Genomic DNA, 17,407 nt, shown 5'->3' with positions numbered 1-17,407 from the left:
GGAAGTGTAGAAATCGACCCAGTTGAAATTCCTCTGTTGGGGCCTTTCTGGCCTCACACCAAGCCACATATTTTCGCCATATGCGGTGATAATGCTTAGCAGTTACATCTTTCCTGGCTTTAATCAGCATAGGGATGACTTCTTCCGGAATGCCCTTTTCCTTTAGGATCCGGCGTTCAACCACCATGCCGTCAAACGCAGCCGCGGTAAGTCTTGGAACAGGCAGGGCCCCTGCTGCAGCAGGTCCTGTCTGAGCGGCAGAGGCCATGGGTCCTCTGAAATTAACTCCTGAAGTTCCGGGTACCAAGACCTTCTTGGCCAATCCGGAACGAGTATCGTTCTTACTCCTCTTTTCCTTATTATCCTCAGCACCTTGGGTATGAGAGGAAGAGGAGAGAACACATAAACCGACCGGTACACCCACGGTGTCACTAGAGCGTCCACCACTATCGCCTGAGGGTCCCTTGACCTGGCGCAATATTTTTCTAGTTTTTTGTTGAGGCGGGACACCATCATGTCCACCTGTGGTCTTTCCCAACGGTTTACCAGCATTTGGAAGACTTCTGGATGAAGTCCCCACTCTCCCGGGTGGAGGTCGTGCCTGCTGAGGAAGTCTGCTTCCCAGTTGTCCACTCCTGGAATGAACACTGCTGTCAGTGCTAACACGTGATTTTCCGCCCATCGGAGAATCCTTGTGGCTTCTGCCATCGCCGCCCTGCTTCTTGTGCCGCCCTGTCGGTTTACATGGGCGACCGCCGTGATGTTGTCTGACTGGATCAGAACCGGTTGGTTTTGAAGCAGGGCCTTTGCCTGACTCAGGGCATTGTAAATGGCCCTCAATTCCAGAACATTTATGTGTAGGGAAGTCTCGTGACTTGTCCAAAGTCCTTGGAAGTTCTTCCCAATGTGACTGCCCCCCAGCCTCGAAGGCTGGCATCCGTGGTCACCAGGACCCAGTCCTGTATGCCGAATCTGCGGCCCTCCACGAGATGAGCACTCTGCAGCCACCACAAGAGAGACACCCAGGTCCTTGGGGACAGGGTTATCAGCCGATGCATTTGAAGATGCGATCCGGACCATTGGTCCAAGAGGTCCCACTGAAAAATTCTGTCATGGAACCTGCCGAATGGGATCGCTTCGTAGGAAGCTACCATCTTTCCCAGGACTCGTGTGCAGTGATGTACTGACACCTGTTTCGGTTTTAGGAGGCCTTTGACCAGAGATGACAGCTCCTTGGCTTTTTCCTCTGGGAGAAACACTTTTTTCTGGACTGTGTCCAGAATCAGTCTGTCACAACTGAGGGCCTGAGCTGACGGGAGGCAGCCTCAGTTGTAGGGGCTGAGATGTACCGGAACCTGGGAGGTTGTATCAGACCCCTGGACATGTAAGTAACATGAATAATAACTGCCCGAAGGCGTGACCACGACAACTTGGATAAAAGTCAATGATGTTTATTATGACAACTCCGCAACACAGCAGCAGTAAAAGAAAACGTAAAAAGTCAGCAAAGAATAAATACAGTTCCTGGGTACTACAGGATGGCAGGAGCCACAGGGCACTGGTAGTGTGAGATAGTTCTTATGATCTTCTAGATGGAAAGTCCTTACCAGGCCCGACTGTAGCAATGGAGATAACCCAGGATTGTGCCAGCTGGTGTTCCAGGAAAAGCTGGGTTGCTGAAGATAAAACAGCTGCTGTGGATACTGGCTGGAACCAGACTGTTGTTAGCACGGAGTGGATACTGGCTGGAACCAGTTAAATAATAAATGAACTTGGGAGCGATGAAATATGAACTGAAATGTAGAACTTGAGAGCGGAGAAATAATAATACCGGTGGAGAGTGGTAAAGTGTAGAAAGGACACCGGCCCTTTAAGGGAAGCTGTACTCTGCTGGAAGCTGAGCTGGAAGCAGGTAATGTTGTAGCTGGAAACAGATGAATCCACAATGGATTGGAGAGTCAGGCTACACCGCAGGTGGAATGCTGGTGCGGGTCTCTATGGTGGAAGTCTTGAGACAGGAGCTGGAACCTGGAAGACAATCACAGGAGAGAGACAAACAGGAACTAGGTTTGACAACCAAAGCACTGACGCCTTCCTTGCTCAGGCACAGTGTATTTATACCTGCAGCAAGGAAGGGATTGGCTAGGCAATTATGCAGATTATCAATACTGAGAACAGATTGGTGGAAATGATCAGCTGACAGAATCCAAGATGGCTGCGCCCATGCAGACACCTGGAGGGAAGTTTGGTTTGTAATCCATGTGGTAATGAAAACAGTAATGGCGGCGCCGGCCACCGGAGACAGGAGGCACCAGGCTGACAGATGCACATCCAACCACGCGGACACAGTGGAGGCCGCGGCTGACGTAATCGCCACTCAGACACTCTGCATGCAGAAGTTCAGGGACGGCGGCGGAGGCCGCGGGAGACGCCATGCCAGGTGTAATATGGCGTTTACTGTGACAGCGTCCCAGAGTGACAGGAGAGGATACAGGAATGTACACATCAGGATAACAGATGGGATCCGGTCCTGGAGCGCTGAGCCAGCCTTAGGAGGCATCTGATGGGTAAGAAATGGCGTCCAGATACCCGGATTGTGACAGCACCCCCCCCTTTAGGAGTGGCCCCAGGACACTTCTTTGGCTTTTGAGGAAACTTGGAATGGAATCTCCGGACCAAGGCAGGAGCATGGACATCAGAAGCATTGGTCCATGAACGTTCCTCAGGACCATAACCCTTCCAGTCAATAAGATATTGTAGTTGACCGTAACGGTGACGTGAGTCCAGGATCTTGGCCACTTCATACTCAACGCCTCGTTGGCAAACTGATGCAAGGTGATATCCACTGCGGGAACAGAAGTTGGTGGAAGCGGTTGGAACTCAGGGACTTTAGGGTGGAATCCAAAGTTAGTGAAGAATGGTGTTGAAGCAGATGAAGAATGATACTGGTTGTTATGACAGAACTCGGCCCAGGGAAGTAATTGAACCCAGTCATCTTGAGAGGAGGACACATAGATGCGGAGGAAGGCCTCCAAGTCCTGATTCACCCTCTCGGTTTGACCATTGGTCTGAGGATGGTAAGCCGTGGAAAACTTTAGCTTGACTTGGAGGACTTGACATAAACTTCGCCAGAATTTGGCTGTGAATTGAACTCCTCGATCTGAGATAATTTCTTCAGGAAGACCGTGGAGTCGGAAGATCTCTTGTATGAATACTTGAGCCAACTTGGAAGCTGACGGAAGACCGGTGAGAGGAATGAAGTGTGCCATCTTGGTGAACCGGTCAACTACCACCCAGAGGGTATTGAACTTGTTGCACATGGGTAAGTCTGTAATGAAATCCATCGACAAGTGGGTCCATGGTCGACGGGGAACGGATAGTGGAACCAGTTGCCCCGCAGGCGACTGGCGGGATACTTTATGTTGGGCACACTTTGGGCAAGATGCAATAAACTCCAAGACGTCCTTTTTCAGAGTTGGCCACCAATAGGACCTAGAGATAAACTCCAGGGTTTTTTGGATACCTGTATGTCCGGCAAAACGGGAAGCATGGGCCCAATGCATGAGCTTCTTCCTTAGCATCGGCTTCACAAAACTTTTCCCTGATGGGGGCGTAGAGTCCATCCCTACCGTGGAGAATGCCAACGGATTTATAATAGGATGCTTGTCTGAAGACTCTGACTCATTTTCTTGCTTCCATGAGCGGGAAAGGGCATCGGCCTTGCGATTCTGAGAGCCCGGACAGAACTGGAGTTTAAAGTCGAACCTGGAAAAGAAAAGTGCCCATCTGGCCTGACGAGGGTTGAGACATTGTGCGCCCTTCAGGTATAAAAGGTTCTTGTGGTCTGTAAGTATGGTGATTGAATGAGAAGCTCCCTCCAACAGATACCTCCACTCTTCTAGAGCGAGCTTGATGGCTAGCAACTCCTGGTCGCCAATGGCATAGTTGCGCTCAGCTGGGGAGAACTTCCGGGAGAAGAAACTGCAAGGGTGTAAATGGCCATCTTTAGCCCTCTGAGATAACACCGCTCCTACTCCAACGGAGGAGGCATCCACCTCTAAGATGAAAGGAGAGTCGATGTCAGGCTGTTTCAGAACAGGCGCAGAGATGAACCTTTGTTTTAAAAGATGAAATGCTTGCATGGCTTCTTCAGACCACTTGGACGGGTTAGCACCCTTCTTAGTGAAAGCAGTAATAGGCGCCACAATGGTGGAAAAGTCTTGTATAAACTTTCGGTAATAGTTGGCGAACCCTAAGAACCTCTGGACCCCTTTGAGGGTTAAGGGTACCGGCCAATTTTGCATTGCTTGTAGTTTCTCAGGATCCATCTCTAGTCCGGAACCGGACACAATGTACCCTAGAAACGGAATGGACTTGACTTCAAAGACGCATTTTTCTAATTTGCAATAGAGATGATTGACACGGAGACGGGACAGAACCTCTTTAACCCAAAAACGATGTTCCTCTAAATCGTTGGCAAAAATGAGGATATCGTCTAGATAGACCACGACATGACGGTATAGAATGTCTCTGAAGATCTCATTGACAAAATGCTGGAAGACAGCTGGAGCATTGCTCAATCCGAAGGGCATGACGAGGTACTCATAATGTCCGTCACGGGTGTTAAAGGCGGTCTTCCACTCGTCACCCTCACGGATCCGGATGAGATTGTATGCACCTCGCAAGTCCAGCTTTGTAAAGATGGTAGCTCCGCTAACTCTGTCAAAGAGCTCAGTAATCAGGGGTAAAGGATAACGGTTCTTGATGGTAATGTCGTTCAAACCTCTGTAGTCGATGCACGGCCGCAGACCACCATCTTTCTTTTTTACAAAAAAGAAGCCTGCGCCGGCTGGAGAAGAAGGTCGAATGAACCCCTTTGCTAGGTTCTCTTTAATATATTCCTCCATAGAATGCGTCTCAGGCAGAGACAACGGATAAGTTCGGCCTCGAGGTGGAACCTTCCCTGGAACGAGATCAATCGGACAGTCCCATTCTCTATGAGGAGGAAGGATATCAGCAGAAGCTTTACTGAACACATCCGTGAAATCTTGATATGGAGGAGGTGGAACATCAGACGACCTGGGGGAGGAAGAACAGACAGGCAATACTTTAAACAAACATGTCTCAGCACAGGAGGAACCCCATGCCAGGATTTGCGTAGTCGTCCAATCAATTGTAGGATTGTGAAGACGGAGCCATGGAAGGCCCAGGACCACAGGATGTGTGGCTCTTGGAATCACTAAAAAAGAAATAAGTTCGGAATGAAGAACTCCCACTCTCAGACGAACTGGTAGAGTCCTTAAAGAAATAACTGCATCAAAAATTTTGCTGCCATCCACGGCAGTTAAAGAAATGGACGAAGGAAGTCTCTCGGTGGGTAGGGACCACCGTTTAACATAGGCTTCGGTAATAAAGTTCCCAGCTGCTCCGGAATCAAGGAGGGCAAGGACGTTCCGATAATGTTGAGCAACTTGAAGCGAGACTGGGAGATTACAATCTTGAGGAGATGGAGAGGAGATCATTACTCCTAGCCGGCCCTCTCCTTGGCGAGCTAGGATTTGGAGTTTCCCGGACGTTTGGGACAGGCATTAATGGTGTGAGACGGAGCTGCACAATAGAGACAGAGAAACTCGGAGAGACGTCTTCGGCGCTCAGCAGGAGTTAAACGGGAACAGCCAAGTTGCATGGGCTCATCTTTAGATGGTGACAGTTGACGAGGAGGAGGAGCAGAAGATTTTGGAGCAGATGATCTTCCACGCTCAGTTGCTCTCTCTCTGAAACGTAAATCAACTTTCGTGCAGAGTGAGATTAGCTCATCTAACTTAGAAGGTAAGTCTCTGGTAGCTAACTCATCTTTAATACGCTCAGATAAGCCATGCCAGAATGCAGCATACAGGGCCTCGTCGTTCCATGCCAGTTCGGATGCCAGGATCTGGAACTGTATCAGATATTGTCCTACAGTACGTGACCCCTGGCGTAAACGGAGAATCTCGGATGAAGCTGAGGTTACCCGGCCTGGCTCGTCGAAGATGCGCCTGAATGTTGACACGAAGGCAGTGTAGGAAGATAGCAGGGTGTCGGACCTCTCCCATAACGGTGATGCCCAATCAAGGGCTGAGCCACTGAGAAGAGAAATAATGTAGGCAATTTTTGTACGGTCACTGGGAAAATTGCCAGGTTGTAGCTCAAACTGAATCTCACACTGGTTGAGAAATCCCCTGCAGAATCTTGGAGATCCGTCAAATTTTGCTGGCGTTGGAAGATGAAGACGTGGAGCAGAAATGGGTAAGGTGGGTGGGGTTATAGCTGGAGTCACTGTGGTTGACGCACCAGACGCGCCTGATCCACGGAGAGTTGTCTGAATCCCATCCAGCCGAGTAGAGAGATCCTGGAGACAGCGGATGATGTGGCCCTGTGCAGCCTCCTGATGTTCTAGTCGGGCTGCCAGTTCTTGCATCGGCCTGGCCGCTTGATCCTGGTCTCCGGCTGGATTCATTAGGTCAGTGCTTACTGTCACAACTGAGGGCCTGAGCTGACGGGAGGCAGCCTCAGTTGTAGGGGCTGAGATGTACCGGAACCTGGGAGGTTGTATCAGACCCCTGGACATGTAAGTAACATGAATAATAACTGCCCGAAGGCGTGACCACGACAACTTGGATAAAAGTCAATGATGTTTATTATGACAACTCCGCAACACAGCAGCAGTAAAAGAAAACGTAAAAAGTCAGCAAAGAATAAATACAGTTCCTGGGTACTACAGGATGGCAGGAGCCACAGGGCACTGGTAGTGTGAGATAGTTCTTATGATCTTCTAGATGGAAAGTCCTTACCAGGCCCGACTGTAGCAATGGAGATAACCCAGGATTGTGCCAGCTGGTGTTCCAGGAAAAGCTGGGTTGCTGAAGATAAAACAGCTGCTGTGGATACTGGCTGGAACCAGACTGTTGTTAGCACGGAGTGGATACTGGCTGGAACCAGTTAAATAATAAATGAACTTGGGAGCGATGAAATATGAACTGAAATGTAGAACTTGAGAGCGGAGAAATAATAATACCGGTGGAGAGTGGTAAAGTGTAGAAAGGACACCGGCTCTTTAAGGGAAGCTGTACTCTGCTGGAAGCTGAGCTGGAAGCAGGTAATGTTGTAGCTGGAAACAGATGAATCCACAATGGATTGGAGAGTCAGGCTACACCGCAGGTGGAATGCTGGTGCGGGTCTCTATGGTGGAAGTCTTGAGACAGGAGCTGGAACCTGGAAGACAATCACAGGAGAGAGACAAACAGGAACTAGGTTTGACAACCAAAGCACTGACGCCTTCCTTGCTCAGGCACAGTGTATTTATACCTGCAGCAAGGAAGGGATTGGCTAGGCAATTATGCAGATTATCAATACTGAGAACAGATTGGTGGAAATGATCAGCTGACAGAATCCAAGATGGCTGCGCCCATGCAGACACCTGGAGGGAAGTTTGGTTTGTAATCCATGTGGTAATGAAAACAGTAATGGCGGCGCCGGCCACCGGAGACAGGAGGCGCCAGGCTGACAGATGCACATCCAACCACGCGGACACAGCGGAGGCCGCGGCTGACGTAATCGCCACTCAGACACTCTGCATGCAGAAGTTCAGGGACGGCGGCGGAGGCCGCGGGAGACGCCATGCCAGGTGTAATATGGCGTTTACTGTGACAGCGTCCCAGAGTGACAGGAGAGGATACAGGAATGTACACATCAGGATAACAGATGGGATCCGGTCCTGGAGCGCTGAGCCAGCCTTAGGAGGCATCTGATGGGTAAGAAATGGCGTCCAGATACCCGGATCGTGACACAGTCCCAGGAACAGTAGGCGTGTCGCAGGAACCAGCTGTGACTTTGGAATATTCAGAATCCAACCATGCTGGTGTAGCACCTCCTGAGATAGTGCTACGCCCACTAACAACTGCTCTCTGGATCTCGCTTTTATCAGGAGATCGTCCAAGTATGGGATAATTGAAACTCCCTTTTTTCGAAGAAGTATCATCATTTCGGCCATTACCTTGGTAAATATCCTCGGTGCCGTGGACAGGCCGAACGGCAACGTCTGGAATTGGTAATGACAATCCTGTACCACAAATCTGAGGTACTCCTGGTGAGGATGGTAAATGGGGACATGTAGGTAAGCATCCTTGATGTCCAGAGATACCATGTAATCCCCCTCTTCCAGGCTTGCAATCACCGCCCTGAGCGATTCCATCTTGAACCTGAATTTTTTTAGATATGTGTTCAAGGATTTTAAATTTAAAATGGGTCTCACCGAACCATCCGGTTTCGGTACCACAAACATTGTGGAATAGTAACCCCATCCTTGTTGAAGTAGGGGCACTTTGACTATCACCTGCTGGGAATACAGCTTGTGAATCGCCTCTAACACAGCCTCCCTGTCTGAGGGAGTCGTTGGTAAGGCAGATTTGAGGAAACGGCGGGGGGGGGGGGGGGGTAATGTCTCGAATTCCAGCTTGTACCCCTGAGATACCACTTGAAGGATCCAGGGGTCCTCCTGTGAGCGAGCCCACTGATTGCTGAAATGTTTGAGACCGGCCCGCACCGTACCTGTCACCGCCTGTTGAGCCCCAGCGTCATGCGGTGGACTTAGCTGATGAAGCGGGGGAGGACTTGTGTTCCTGGGAACTGGCTGTATGCTGCAGCTTTTTCCCTCTACCTCTGCCTCTGGGCAGAAAGGACGCGCCTCTACCTCGCCTGTTCTTTTGGGGACAAAAGGACTGCACCTGATAATACGGTGCTTTCTTTGGTTGTGAGGGGACATGTGGTAAGAAAGCTGACTTCCCAGCCGTTGCTGTGGACACTAGGTCCGAAAGACCATCCCCAAACAACTCCTCACCCTTATAAGGCAAAACTTCCATGTGCCTTTTAGAATCTGCATCTCCTGTCCACTGCCTGGTCCATAACCCTCTTCTGGCAGAAATGGACAGCGCACTGATTTGAGATGCCAGCCGGCAAATATCCCTCTGTGCATCTCTTATGTAAAAGACTGCGTCTTTAATATGCTCTATGTTAAGCAATATAGTGTCCCTGTCTAGGCTGTCAATGTTTTCTGACAGGGATTCCGACCACGCCGCTGCAGCACTGCACATCCAGGCTGAAGCAATAGCTGGTCTCAGTATAACACCAGTGTGTGTATATACAGACTTCAGGAGAGCCTCCTGCTTTCTATCAGCAGGCTCCTTTAGGGCAGCCGTATCCGGAGACGGTAGTGCCACCTTTTTTGACAAACGTGTGAGCGCTTTATCCACCCTAGGGGGTGTCTCCCAATGTGACCTATCCTCTGGCGGGAAAGGGTACGCCATTAGTAATCTTTTCGAAATCACCAATTTTCTATCGGGGGAAGCCCATGCTACCTCACACACATCATTTAATTCTTCAGAAGGGGGAAAAACTACTGGAAGTTTTTTCTCCCCAAACATAATACCCTTTTTTGTGGTACCTGGGGTTACATCAGAAATGTGTAAAACATGTTTCATTGCCTCAATCATATAACGAGTGGCCCTAGTGGACATTACATTTGCGTCATCGTCGTCGACACTGGTATCAGTATCCGTGTCGACATCTGTGTCTGCCATCTGAGGTAGCGGGCGCTTTAAAGCCCCGGATGGCCTTTGAGACGCCTGGGCAGGCATGAGCTGAGAAGCCGTCTGTCCCACATTTGGCATGTCGTCAAATTTTTTATGTAAGGAGTCGACTCTTTCGCGTAAATCCTTCCACAAGTCCATCCACTCAGGTGTCTGCCCCGCAGGGGGTGACAACACATTTATAGGCACCTGCTCCGCCTCCACATAAGCCTCCTCATCAAACATGTCGACACAGCCGTACCGACACACCGCACACACACAGGGAATGCTCTGATAGAAGACATGACCCTACAAAGCCCTTTGGGGAGACAGAGGGAGAGTATGCCAGCACACACCAGAGCGCTATATAATACAGGGATTAACTAAATTTAATCCCCTTATAGCTGCTGTACACTTATATTGCGCCTAAATTTGTGCCCCCCCCCCCTCTCTTTTTTACCCTTTCTGTAGTGTAGTCTGCAGGGGAGAGCCAGGGAGCTTCCTTCCAGCGGAGCTGTGAGGGAGAAATGGCGCCAGTGTGCTGAGGGAGATAGCTCCGCCCCCTTTTCGGCTGACTTTTCTCCCGCTATTTTCTGTATTCTGGCAGGGGTAATTATCACATATATAGCCTCTGGGGCTATATATTGTGATATTTTTGCCAGCCAAGGTGTATTTATTGCTGCTCAGGGCGCCCTCCCCCCTAGCGGGCACCCTCAGTGACCGCAGTGTGAAATGTGTAATGAGTAGCAATGGCGCACAGCTGCAGTGCTGTGCGCTACCTTGGAGAAGACTGATGTCTTCAGCCGCCGATTTCCCGGACTCTTCTTGCTTCTGGCTCTGTAAGGGGGCCGGCGGCGCGGCTCCGGGACCGAACATCAATGGACGGTTCCATGCGGTCGATCCCTCTGGAGCTAATGGTGTCCAGTAGCCTAAGAAGCCCAAACTACCCATAGTTAGGTAGGTTCGCTTCTTCTCCCCTTAGTCCCTCGGTGCAGTGAGCCTGTTGCCAGCAGGTCTCACTGTAAAATAAAAAACCTAAACTATACTTTCTTTCTAGGAGCTCAGGAGAGCCCCCTAGTGTGCATCCAGCTCGAGCCGGGCACAGGATTCTAACTGAGGTCTGGAGGAGGGTCATAGGGGGAGGAGCCAGTGCACACCAGGTAGTCCTAAAGCTTTCTTAGATGTGCCCAGTCTCCTGCGGAGCCGCTATTCCCCATGGTCCTTACGGAGTCCCCAGCATCCACTTAGGACGTCAGAGAAAAATCATTTAAAAGACATAACAGTACCGTAATGTGTTACTTAGTTATGTATGAATATGGATCGCAAGAACTCACAAACTGTTCCGAGTTCAGTATAACCAGCGTCCCAGTAGCCACAGAATATTCTGACCAGAGGCAGCAGAGCAAGGGTACAGGTATTATATATAAAAAAAAGGACTTGACCACAGACCTTGGAAATTTCTTCCCTGTATGACTGCACCCCAACCTCAGAGGCTTGCATCCGTGGTCACCAGGACCCAGTCCTGAATACCAAATCTGCGGCCCTTGAGAAGGTGAGCGCTCTGTAGCCACCACAGGAATGACACCCTGGTCCTGGGGGATAGGGTGATTAACCAATGCATCTGAAGATGTGATCCGGACCACTTGTCCAGTAAGTCCCATTGAAAAGTCCTTGCATGGAACCTGCCAAAGGGAATGGCCTCGTATGATGCCACCATCTTTCCCAGGACTCGAGTGCAGTGATGCACTGACACCTGTTTTGGTTTTAATAGGTTCCTGACCGGTGTCATGAGTTCCTGAGCTTTCTCCATCGGGAGATAAACCCTTTTCTGGTCTGTGTCCAGAATCATGCCCAGGAAAGGCAGACGAGTCGTAGGAACCAACTGCGACTTTGGAATATTTAGAATCCAGCCGTGTTGCCGTAACACTTCCCCTTTCATTTGTCCATTTCTTTACTGTAAGCAGAATCCTGAGGTTATGCAATGTTTTGTTATTGGAAACTTATGATTATGTGGCTGTACATTTTTATTGTTTTTAGAATAGTATGGGTACTACTATTTTGAATGGTGGAGGGTAGTAATAGCCGCTGAATGCATTTTTTAGTTTCATGTAGTCATCCATCTGTATTTGGGAAAGGGTTACCATGCTGCCCACACTTAAAATGGTGCCCAAACACTTTCCGGAGGGAGAAAGAGATGGTGTTACACTCTCACTAATCCCCGGCTATCCGCGACGTCACTTCCCGCGGAACCGGAAGTGACGTCGCGTACCCCCACAGGTGAAACGGACTGGCCGCTACCTCACTTCCGGCGGAACCGGAAGTCACGTCATGCATTCCAGGGGTTGGAACGCATGGCGTTTTATATCTTTTCTGAGTTATGTTTAGCCTTGGAAACCAACACCAGGTTAACTATTATTAGTGAGGAGAATAATCCTTTCATTATATGTAGGAACATTGATCCACTGTTTGTTTTATGAAATTCGCTCGTAAACCCCGCCCATTGTACACAGGACATGGGTGTGGTTTAGGTTATCTTTAAATACCTGGTCCTCCATACACTCTATACACCTTGATAAAGACCATACCGGTTGAAACGCGTTGGTGTTTCCTGCGGCCCAGAACTCGGTGAAGGTAAAAGCTTAATAGGGGAAGCTTCTTTGTCACCCCTATTACTATGCCTTCCACCGAAGGTTACTTATACCCCTTTCACACCGCAGCTTGTACCCGGTATTTTGCCGTTTTAACTGGCTTCCTAAACGGGTCAAGCTGCGATGTAAAGGGTCCCCTTCAATTTACCGTTTTCAAAATACAGGTATTTTGAAACGGTAAAAAAGAAGGGTCCTACCCGTTTCAGTCTCATTTCACTGTGCAGTGTGAAAGGGTCTGAAACAGTATTTGCAAGCCCCAGCAGGTCATAGGCTGTCTCCATGTGTGATGTCAGCAGCCACAACCAGGAAACAGCTTGGAAAACACAGGAGACACATGTGAGAGTGGCTTTATAAACTTTTAGACTGCAAAGCCATTATAAAATGTCTAATTGGAGTGATGAAGAGCTGAGGGAGCTGCTTTAGGATCAGAGGGGATGAGGAAATCTGCTGCCAAATTACTGGGACAGTCAAGGATACCCTCATATATAAAAACATAGCAAAAATGCTTCAAGCTGCTGGGTTCCATCGTACGACTATCCAAATTATTAATAATTAATTAATTAATAATTATTAATAATGTGTGGGCTAGAAAAGTCCATTTATAATGACAACCACTGTTTTCTATGGGTGAAACGGGTTCAGTGTGAAAGGTACCAAAACGGTAATGAAATGGTAATTTACTGGTTACAACATGAGATGTGAAAGGGGTTTAACTGCTCAGACCCGTTTTAAGAACCGTTTCAAATACCATTTCAAAAGCAGGTTTTGCGATGTGAAAGCAGCATTAGGGTACGCTTGCTAAGTCTTTTAATTGTAAACGTGTTCAAATAAACTTTTATAAGTCTGCACTATGCTTCCCCATCATTTGTCTTTCATGTACCATTGCTTGAGGACAGAGACAAAGAATTGAAAAACGGTGGGGCTGACTGAATTCAAGTTTTATCACGTTTACTTTTTGGTTGGAGGACCCAGGACGAGACCAGATAAGAGAATTTACATTTGACTGTTAAAATTCATTTTATTGGGACATTGCTTCAAACTATCGGCCTGATCTTCTATATTCAAAGGAAATCAGTAAAAGGACTGACCGTAGTATCTTTGAACATTAACTGTCTCTGAAATTGACCTACTGAGACTTTCTTTCGGATCCATTTTGAACGCTAAACCTAGATGGGTTTTTTCATTCACTGACATCTAACAGAGTGTCTTATACCCTTGATCAGTGCGCAGGAATTTTGTTTTTTGTGTTTATATTGTGTTTTAGTGAATGGTGTGAGTCACATTTAATTTCTGCAGCCAGACTTTAAGCAAGGAGTGCAGGTGATTATTTATTCAATGTTACTTATACATTTCCCCTTCTGTATATGTAATGTATGGTGTAACTAGATCTGACTCCTGTCACTCTCACCAGTAATAATGTTACTTATACATTTCCCCTTCTGTATATGTAATGTATGGTGTAACTAGATCTGACTCCTGTCACTCTCACCAGTAATAATGTTACTTATACATTTCCCCTTCTGTATATGTGACGTATGGTGTAACTAGATCTGACTCCTGTCACTCTCACCAGTAATAATGTTACTTATACATTTCCCCTTCTGTATATGTAACGTATGGTGTAACTAGATCTGACTCCTGTCATTCTCACCAGTAATAATGTTACTTATACATTTCCCCTTCTGTACATGTAACGTATGGTGTAACTAGATCTGACTCCTGTCATTCTCACAGGTAATAATGTTACTTATACATTTACCCTTCTGTATATGTAACGTATGGTGTAACTAGAACAGACTTCTGTCATTCTCACCAGTAATAATGTTACTTATACATTTCCCCTTCTGTATATGGAACGTAAGGTGTAACTAGATCTGACTCCTGGCAATCTCACCAGTAATAATGTTACTTATACATTTCCCCTTCTGTATATGTAACGTATGGTGCAACTAGATCTGACTTCTGTCATTCTCACCGGTAATAATCTTACTTATACATTTCCCCTTCTGTATATGTAACGTATGGTGTAACTAGATCTGACTCCTGTCATTCTCACCAGTAATAATGTTACTTATATATTTCCCCTTCTGTATATGGAACATATGATGTAACTAGATCTGACTCCTGTCATTCTCACCAGTAATAATGTTACTTATACATTTCCCCTTCTGTATATGTAACGTATGGTGTAACTAGATCTGACTCCTGTCATTCTCACCAGTAATAATGTTACTTATACATTTCACCTTCTGTATATGTAACGTATGGTGTAACTAGATCTGACTCCTGTCACTCTCACTAGTAATAATGTTACTTGTACATTTCCCCTTCTGTATATATAACGTATGGTGTAACTAGATCTGACTCCTGTCATTCTCACCAGTAATAATGTTACTTATACATTTCACCTTCTGTATATGTAACTAGATCTGACTCCTGTCATTCTCACTGGTAATAATGTTACTTATACATTTCCTTTTCTGTATATGTAATGTATGGTGTAACTAGATCTGACTTCTGTCATTCTCACCAGTAATAATGTTACTTATACATTTCCCCTTCTGTATATGTAACGTATGGTGTAACTAGATCTGACTCCTGTCATTCTCACCAGTAATAGTGTTACTTATACATTTCCTCTTCTGTATATGTAACGTATGGTGTAACTAGATCTGACTCCTGTCATTCTCACCAGTAATAATGTTACTTATACATTTCCCCTTCTGTATATGGAACATATGGTGTAACTAGATCTGACTCCTGTCTCTCTCACCAGTAATAATGTTACTTATACATTTCCTCTTCTGTATATGTAACGTATGGTGTAACTAGATCTGACTCCTGTCATTCTCACCAGTAATAATGTTACTTATACATTTCCCCTTCTGTATATGGAACGTATGGTGTAACTAGATCTGACTCCTGGCATTCTCACCAGTAATAATGTTACTTATACATTTCCCCTTCTGTATATGGAACGTATGGTGTAACTAGATCTGACTCCTGGCATTCTTACCAGTAATAATGTTACTTATACATTTCCTCTTCTGTATATGTAACGTATGGTGTAACTAGATCTGACTCCTGTCATTCTCACCAGTAATAATGTTACTTATACATTTCCCCTTCTGTATATGGAACGTATGGTGTAACTAGATCTGACTCCTGGCATTCTCACCAGTAATAATGTTACTTATACATTTCCCCTTCTGTATATGGAACGTATGGTGTAACTAGATCTGACTCCTGGCATTCTCACCAGTAATAATGATACTTATACATTTCCCCTTCTGTATATGGAACGTATGGTGTAACTAGATCTGACTCCTGTCATTCTCACCAGTAATAATGTTACTTATACATTTCTCCTTCTGTATATGTAACGTATGGTGTAACTAGATCTGACTCCTGTCATTCTCACCAGTAATAATGTTACTTATACATTTCCTCTTCTGTATATGTAACGTATGGTGTAACTAGATCTGACTCCTGTCATTCTCACCAGTAATAATGTTACTTATACATTTTCTCTTCTGTATATGTAATGTATGGTGTAACTAGATCTGACTCCTGTCATTCTCACCGGTAATAATGTTACTTATACATTTCCTTTTCTGTATATGTAAAGTATAGTGTAACTAGATCTGACTTCTGTCATTCTCACCAGTAATAATGTTACTTATACATTTCCCCTTCTGTATATGTAACGTATGGTGTAACTAGATCTGACTCCTGTCATTCTCACCAGTAATAATGTTACTTATACATTTCCTCTTCTGTATATGTAACGTATGGTGTAACTAGATCTGACTCCTGTCATTCTCACCGGTAATAATGTTACTTATACATTTCCCCTTCTGTATATGTAACGTATAGTGTAACTAGATCTGACTCCTGTCATTCTCACCAGTAATAATGTTACTTATACATTTCCCCTTCTGTATATGGAACGTATGGTGTAACTAGATCTGACTCCTGGCATTCTCACCAGTAATAATGTTACTTATACATTTCCCCTTCTGTATATGGAACGTATGGTGTAAGTAGATCTGACTCGTCATTCTCACCAGTAATAATGTTACTTATACATTTCCCCTTCTGTATATGGAAAGTATGGTGTAACTAGATCTGACTCCTGGCATTCTCACCAGTAATAATGTCAAATATACATTTTCCCTTCTGTATATGTAACGTATGGTGTAACTAGATCTGACTCCTGTCATTCTCACCAGTAATAATGTTACTTATACATTTCCCCTTCTGTATATGGAACGTATGGTGTAACTAGATCTGACTCCTGTCATTCTCACTGGTAATAATGTTACTTATACATTTCCCCTTCTGTATATGGAACGTATGGTGTAACTAGATCCGACTCCTGTCATTCTCACCAGTAATAATGTTACTTATACATTTCCCCTTCTGCATATGGAACGTATGGTGTAACTAGATCTGACTCCTGTCATTCTCACCAGTAATAATGTTACTTATACATATCCCCTTCTGTATATGTAACGTATGGTGTAACTAGATCTGACTCCTGTCATTCTCACCAGTAATAATGTTACTTATACATTTCCCCTTCTGTATATGTAACGTATGGTGTAACTAGATCTGACTCCTGTCATTCTCACCAGTAATAATGTTACTTATACATATCCCCTTCTGTATATGTAACGTATGGTGTAACTAGATCTGACTCCTGTCATTCTCACCAGTAATAATGTTACTTATACATTTCCCCTTCTGTATATGTAACGTATGGTGTAACTAGATCTGACTCCTGTCATTCTCACCAGTAATAATGTTACTTATACATTTCCCCTTCTGTATATGTAATGTATGGTGTAACTAGATCTGACTCCTGGTATTCTCACCAGTAATAATGTTACTTATACATTTCCCCTTCTGTATATGGAACGTATGGTGTAACTAGATCTGACTCCTGTCATTCTCCTCAGTAATGTTACTTATACAGCACTTTCCTACCAATAGCACTCACAGAACTTTATATTCACATTTACACAGAGCACAAGATACGCAATAAGTAGAACAGAATAAAGACCTCAGCATGTGGGATGTATTATTTTAGAAATTAAGGAACATTAATGAAACGCGTGAGTCACAATCATCAGTCTGCTTGTGGTCTCCAGAGTG

Source organism: Pseudophryne corroboree, assembly GCF_028390025.1.
Source record: "Pseudophryne corroboree isolate aPseCor3 chromosome 3 unlocalized genomic scaffold, aPseCor3.hap2 SUPER_3_unloc_73, whole genome shotgun sequence".
Lineage (NCBI taxonomy): Eukaryota > Metazoa > Chordata > Amphibia > Anura > Myobatrachidae > Pseudophryne > Pseudophryne corroboree.
The sequence above is the reverse complement of the archived record's forward strand: the minus strand, read 5'-3'. Positions refer to the sequence as shown.